This window comes from Schistocerca serialis, chromosome 1 (genome assembly GCF_023864345.2).
Source record: "Schistocerca serialis cubense isolate TAMUIC-IGC-003099 chromosome 1, iqSchSeri2.2, whole genome shotgun sequence".
Lineage (NCBI taxonomy): Eukaryota > Metazoa > Arthropoda > Insecta > Orthoptera > Acrididae > Schistocerca > Schistocerca serialis.
Genome location: NC_064638.1, coordinates 1,259,111,485 through 1,259,119,310, shown reverse-complemented (window position 1 = coordinate 1,259,119,310; position 7,826 = coordinate 1,259,111,485). Strand labels below are relative to the sequence as shown.

The 7,826-nt window shown below is 41.6% G+C and overlaps 1 pseudogene; it reads left to right on the top strand.

The window, feature by feature from the left end:
- The first annotated feature begins 569 nt into the window (after nt 1–569).
- On the top strand, nt 570–687 carry LOC126420764 (5S ribosomal RNA; annotated as a pseudogene).
- Nucleotides 688–7,826: the final 7,139 nt, after the last annotated feature.

Here is a 7,826-nt window from a genome sequence, read left to right as displayed (position 1 = left end):
AATATATAGGAAAATGCCTGAAATGTTTTATAATAGACGGCAAAAAAACATAAGGGCATAGTACAGATGGAGGGGTTCGGCAAGGAAGTGTGCTGTCACCAGTGATTTTAAGTATAGTCAAGGTTCAAATGGCTCTGAGCATTATGGGACCTAACTGTTGAGGTCATCAGTCCCCTAGAACTTAGAACTACTTAAACCTAACTGACCTAAGGACATCACACACATCCATGCCCGAGGCAAGATTCGAACCTGCGACCGTAGCGGTCACGCGTTTCCAGACTGTAGCGCCTAGAACCGCTCGGCCACCCTGGCAGGCGTATAATCATGGACAACATCGTAAGGAATGCTCGCCAAGGATCAACAGCAGATTATATGAAAATTATAGCACATGCAGACGATGTGATATGATGGGACGAAAATGGGCAGAAAATGGAAGAACAGCTAAATACCCGGCAGAGAACAATTGAAGAAGGAGGCATGGAAATAAAATCAGCAGGAAAAAACGAAAAGAAAATGAAGGATGTAAGTTGCAATGGTAAAATTATTAAAGAAGTAGATGCTTTCAAGATGCCAACGGCTTTGCCGCAGTGGTAACACCGGTTCCCGTCAGATCACCGAAGTTAATTGCTGTCGGGTTGGGCTAGCACTTGGATGGGTGACCATCCGGTCTGCCGAGCGCTGTTGGCAAGCGGGGTGCACTGAGCCCTTGTGAGGCAAACTGGGGAGCTACTTGACTGAGAAGTAGCGCCTCCGGTCTCTTAAACTGACATACGGCCGGGAGGGCGGTGTGCTGACCACACGCCCCTCCATATCCGCATCCATTGACGCCAGTGGGCTGAGGATGACACGGCGGCAGGTCGGTACCGTCAGGCCTTCCAAGGGCTGTTCGGATGGAGTTTAGTTCTGTAGTTTATGACTAAAAAAAGACCCATGCGAAATTCTTTCCTTAGTCACCTCTATTCTGTAGTTTCTGCTCAATGGATATCCAACAATTTTAGAGTAAGTGCTGTTTCATGCAAGCACCGCGATAATTATGTTCGTATACATAAATTTGTTTACGTATCAGCATTCCAAACTGTGATACTGCATTGAAAAAAAGAAAAGCATTTAGGTTGACCATTTGCGTAAAGCTGGAAACCCCGATTTGAGTCCCCATCCGGCAAAAGTTTCATAGTCGGCATTTCCTTACACAGCTGAGGGTTGTATTCGCAACTGTGATTACATTTCACATTTTCCATAAAAACTTAAGTCACTGCAGTGCCTGTTTCTTCACTCAAGCATTCATGTCCTATGGAACACTACAACGTTCTGCTTAACGGCTCACGCTCTGCAACATCGCATTTTTTAATGCGCTGCGTGCTGAAGAATGTTGGCAACACATTTTAGGTGCCTATTTGTCTTCTGTACTACTGTAGGCACAATACATCCATCGATAATTAATAAATGAGAAAGAATTGCAATATTTTTCGCCCAGCTTTGAAAATGTCAGAATTAAATGAAATGTGACTCCACATCTACGTGTAATATTTGTCTGCTTCTAGCGAACCACACAAACAAAGGAAATTAGTTTTGTCGATTTTTCCATGAATTTGTAAAAAAATTCTAATGAACATGATAGTTGACGAATAATATATCATTCCGAAAAGCAATTACGCAATGTAAATTGTGTGCGCCCTACCGCTTTCCTCGAAATTGTTCCTCACAATCTGAAACGAAGTGGCACTTTCCAGTCTGGTGTTATAAAGTTTTCTCTTCAGCTTTAAAAAGAAGTAAAGAGAAAAGGAGAAGCTCATTCGACTGAGGGATAAAGAAACTCTAATTCAAAGTAAACGAACATTCCCTCTGAACGGAAATGACGCATTAAATGTAGTATTCATCAGCAGAAAATTTCCTGCAGGGAGTGGTTAATATCACGTAAGATGTCAGCGCCATACATTTTCACCTGATTTTTATTTTATTTTTGAATGTTAGAAAGAAACGCTTGTCGAAGCATTGGAGATAATTAAGACGCAAATAAATTCGCTATGTATGTACTCAAACAACACGAAAAATGTCCTATTGAGGGTGTGGATCTTATACTGCAGACATCGTTTCAAAGGGATATGTTTCAAATTCCTTTCTTAAAGACCGTGAAATAGGGGATGAAAGGCGTTTTGAAGGTATGTCGCCATTATTGCAATTTTGGAGACAGAACTATGAAAACTGGTATTTGTTTTCTCAGTCAGAAACAACGAAATAGGTTCGACCACTGAGGGGATAAAATACTGAGTGAAAATGTTTTGAAAAGAATTCATTATAAGAAATACTAAAGCATTTTTAAAGCTACACCTATCAAAATCGGTATTTCACTTCTCGGTTGGAAATAAAAAATATATGTGGTTCAGTGCTTTTGGAAATTCAAGTTCCTAAGGAGTGAAGTTGGGGATGAAATTTTTATGAAATTATTTCATTATGAAAGCATTTTCTAAGGTAAACCTATGAACATTTGTATTTCGTTTCTCTGTTAGAAATTTTAAAAATGCGTGTTCCACTGCTTTTGGTAATTCAGCCTCTTAGGACGTGAAGCAGAAGGTGAAAAAAATTTAGAAAATATTTCGTTACATTAAAAAATTCTTAAAGCGAAATCTATTAAAATTGGTATTTCACTTCTCGGTAAGATACAAAGAAATATATGTTAGGGTATGGAAGTTGCTATGGAAATATCACCAAAAGAACTTAAAAGACATGAAAACCTTGGACTGGCGGAACCAGAATTGCTTTTTGGTCAGAAGTACATTCGGAAAAGACCATGCTTCTATGGCCTTAATTAGCAGATGTTGCAGTCTGTGAACAACTTAAAAGTTTTGTTATAGGAAACCAACGAAAAGAAAGAAAAATTTGTGCAGACAGTGATGCAGCGTGTGCTAAGCTAATAGAGAGTAAAAATGTGTGAAGTGAGCATTCGGATGCGCGGAACGACAATTCTGTCGGCAACATCTCCTGCAGCTCACATCACATGATTTTGAGCGGACTCATTTTAGCCAGGAAAGCACTTTGCGTATTTTGAATGTTATTTCTTTGCTGCTACAGATAGATCACATTCTGATGTATCATGAAACTTTGAACAAGCGTTTTGCAGACATTTTAACAATTTCGTAACCAGGAAGTGAAGTTGGCTTCAATATGTAAAGAGCAATAGTACAAAGTTATTTCTCCACAGTATGAAAGCCCACATTCTACTTTATTTACGTTTTTTCGTTAATGTGTTAAGAAGTGACAGCCAACAATATTTTTTTTACGTTTTATATTGCACTTATTCATATTTTCGAATCACTTCTAATTAATTACGTTGCAATGACACTATACAGGAAACAGTCCCACACAGAAATGCTTGTATACACACAAGGGTTTGAAAAATTGCCTAAATTGTATGAAATCAATCACACTGTCTTGTATAAATTTTATCTGCATACTATCTTAGCACCAATACGTATACAGTGACTGGCAGTTCACACATTTGAAAACTTATATAGCACTTTTCTCGTAAGCTCATGGCCATAAAACCGCAGAAATTATCTATGCAAAACAAGATTTTGTAATATCGTGTCTCGATACGTTTCAACGTATAAAGTTTCTCATATCAATATGACATTTACAATTATATATGTTATACATACATATGGAAAGTAACTGCTCCTCCTTTCGCATTTTTCTCTTTACAACCGTAGCAACGACAATACTGCACCGTAACTATTACTAAAACTCAGATCTGCAGGATCCTATAAAAAACAACGCAATTACGTGTAATATTCAAGTTTCACTCTTACCCCAATTTCTAGACAAGCAGCGTCGTCCCAGGATCACATGACTTGCCAGGTTTGCTGTCGAGAACATACGCAGTAGATTATGCACAGTCGGTGCCATTGATGTGTTTCGCTTTCTATTGGAAGAGATTCTCTCCGGCTTCGAGCCGCTATCGCAAGTGGTAAAGGCAGCCAGTCTCACATGCGAGATGAAAGCAGAGCTCACAGTTTGCAGCATAATTGCCAAAAACGATTATGGACCTCTGGTACAGTGCCGAGCGGATGGTCTGAATCAGACGCTCAGGTGGTTCTGCGATCGTGTAGGCTGCAGAATCCTCGACTTACGCCCTAGGGTGGTTGGGTTTCGGGTTCCGCTAAATAGGTTTGCATGCAGAAGGCGGCTACACGGGTAGCAGAGTCTGTGTGGACTGGGCGGCTTTTTAGATTACAGGGTCTCGGGCTTCAGTCTCAAAGTGTGCAGCCCGAACACAGGAAGAACGTAGATACAGGAACCATCGCTACAACAGATGTAAATTGTTGTAGCTGTGTTCCTGAAGTCCAAGCGCGAATAGAAAGCACGAGTGCTCATATCATTATAGGCACTGAAAGCCGGCTAAAGCCGGCGATAACTTCAGCCGAAACTTTTGCGAAGAACTTAACGCTGTTCCGAAAGGATGGGATTAACACAGTGGCGGTGGCGTGTTTCTTACTGTTAGATGAAGGTTATATGGTACTGAAATTGAAGTAGGCAGTTTCTGTGAGTTACTATGGGTAGAGGTCATTCTGGGCAAACGGAATAAAATAATAACTGCATCCATTTACCGACCTCCTAACTCAGATGATATAATTGTTGAAAGGTTCAAAGAAAACTTGAGTTCGATTTCAAACACGCACCCGACTCGTACGATTAAAGTTGGTGGTGACTTTAATTCACCCCGATATGTTGGCGAAAACATGTTTAAATTCGAAGGTACGCATAAAACATCGTCCAAAATTGTACTAAACGAGTTCTCTGAAAATTATTTCGAGAACTTAGTTCATGGATTAATTTGAATAGTAAACGGTTGTGAAAACACGCTTCGCCTCTTAGCAAGAAATGATTCAGAGTTAATAATTAGCATCAAAATGGATTAGTAAAAACAGGGTTGACGCAGTGAGACTGAATATTGTCTTCCCCAAAAGTAAACGAAAAATATACCTACTCAAAAATAGGGATTTCTGAGAGACATCTTTTTCCAAATTAACAGTACAAGTGTAGACCGGATGTGGCTTGCATTCAAAGAAATAGTATCGACAGCAACTGAGAAATTTATACCAAATAAATCCACAGACTACGGACACGATCCCCCTTGGTACACAAAATTGGTCAGAACACTGTTACGGAAACAACGAAAGAAGCAAGCCAAGAATTAATGATCGTAAAATCTGCAAGAGTGATGAACTTTTAGAGAAACACGAAATTTCGCGCGGAGTTCAATGCGAGATGCTTATGATAGTTGCCACAACGAAACTTTATCTCGAAATTTGGTAGAAAATCGAAAGAGATTCTGGTTTTATGTAGAGTGTGGCAACGGCAAGACGCAATCAATGCCATCTGTGCGTGATAGCAATGGAGATACTGTTGATGACAGTGCAGCCAAATAGTTCTGAAATGCCTTCACGAAAGAAGACGAACTAAATATCCCAGAAATCGAATCAAGATCAGCTGCCTACATGAGTAACTTAGAAGTACACTATGTGATCAAAAGTATCTGGACACCCCCAGAAACAAACGTGTCTCACTTAGTTGCATTGTGCTGCCACCTACTGCCAGGTACTCCATATCAGCGGCCTCAGTCATCATTAGTCAACGTGAGAGAGCAGAATGGGGCATTCCGCGGACTTCGAACGTGGTCAGGCGATTTTGTGTCACTTGTGTCATACGTCTGTACACGAGATTTTCACCCTCCTGTACATCACTAGGTACACTGTTTCCGATGTGATAGTGACGTGGAAACGCGAAGAGACACGTACAGCACAAAAGAGTACAGGCCGATCTCGTCTGTTGACTGACAGAGCCGGCCGAAGTGGCCGTGCGGTTAAAGGCGCTGCAGTCTGGAACCGCAAGACCGCTACGGTCGCAGGTTCGAATCCTGCCTCGGGCATGGATGTTTGTGATGTCCTTAGGTTAGTTAGGTTTAACTAGTTCTAAGTTCTAGGGGACTAATGACCTCAGCAGTTGAGTCCCATAGTCCTTAGAGCCATTCGAACCATTTGAACCAAATGCCAAACGACGCCTCGCTTGGTGTAAGGAGCGTAAACAATGGACGATTGAACAGTGGAAAAAGTTGTGTGGAGTAACGAATCACGGTACATAATGTGGCGATGCGATGGCAGGGTGTGGGTATGGCGAATGGCCGGTGAACGTCATCTGCCAGCGTGTGTAGTGCCAACAATTATAATTCGGAGGCGGTGGTGTTAAGGTGTGGTCGTGTTTTCCATGGAGGGGTCTTGCAGCTGTTGTTGTTTTGCGTGGCAGAAGAGCAATTCGGGGATGGCGATTGCATCTTTCAACACGATAGAGCTCCTGTTCATAACGCACGGCCTGTGGCGGAGTGGTTACGCTACAGTATCGTCCCTGTAATGGACTGGCCTCCACAGAGTCCTGACCAGAATCTATAGAACACCTTTTAGATGTTTTGGAACGCCGACTTCAGGCCAGGCCTCATCGTCCGACGTCGATACCTCTCCCCATTGCAGCACTCAGTGAAGAATGGGCTGTCATTCCCCAAGAAACCTACCAGCGCCTGAGTGAACGTATGCTAGCGAGATTGGAAGGTGTCATCAAGGCTAAGGATGGGCCAATACCATATTTAATTCCAGCATTACCGATGGAGGGCGCCACGAACTTCTAAGTCATTTTCAGCCAAGTAACCGGATACTTTTGATAGCATAGTGTAGATATCCTCAGAGTAGTGAAGTAACTTAAATCACTTAATAAAAGCAAGTCTTCTGATACCGTCTGTATACCAATCAGGTTCCTTTCATAGTATCATAGTACACTGATGCAATAGCTCCGTACTTAACAATCATGTACAACCGCTTGCCCGTCGAAAGATCCGTATCCTAAGAGCGGAAAGTTGCACAAGTCACTCAAACATTCAAGTAAGGCAGTGGGAGTAACCCACTCAATGTTTGACGTCGATATGTAGCAGGATTTTGGAACGCATATTGTGACTGAACATTATTAGTCATCTGGAAGAGAAACGTCTGTCGGCACACAGTCAACACGGATTTAGAAAACATCGTTCTTGTGAAACATAACTAGTTCTTTACTCAAACGTAGTGTGGAGGCTACTGACAAGGGATTTCAAATTGATTTCATATTCATAGATTTCCATAAGGCTTTTGACACTGTATCTCACATGCGGCTTGTTTTCAGTTTGCGCGCTCATGGAATATCTTCTCAGCTATGTGACTGGATTAGTAATTTTCTGTCACATAGGTCACTGTTCGTAATAACTGACGGACAGTAATCGACTAAAACAGAAGTGATTTTTGGGTTCACCAAGGTAGAGGTGAAGGTCTTTGCTGTTCCTTATCTATATAAACGATTTAGGAAACAAACCGAGCAGCCGTTTTAGGTTGTTTGCAGATGATTCTGTCGTTTAACGACTAGTAACGTCATAAGAAGATCAAAACAAATTGCAAAACGATTTAGAGAAGATTCCAGTATGGTGCGAAAATTGTCAATTGGCACTAAATCATTAAAAGTGTGGGGTCATCCACTTGAGTGCAAAAAATGAATCCGTTAAACTTCGGTTACATGATAAATCAGTCAAATCTAAAAGCTGTAAATTCAACTTAATACCCAGGAATTACAATTAAGAAGTTCGCCTCGATAGCTGAATGGTCAATGCGGCTGAATGTCATTGAAAGGGCTCAAATGGCCCCTAGAACTTAGAACTAGTTAAACCCACCGAGCGAGGTGGCGCAGTGGTTCGACACTGGACTCGCATTCGGGAGCACGACGGTTCAATCCCGCGTCCGGCCATCCTGATTTAG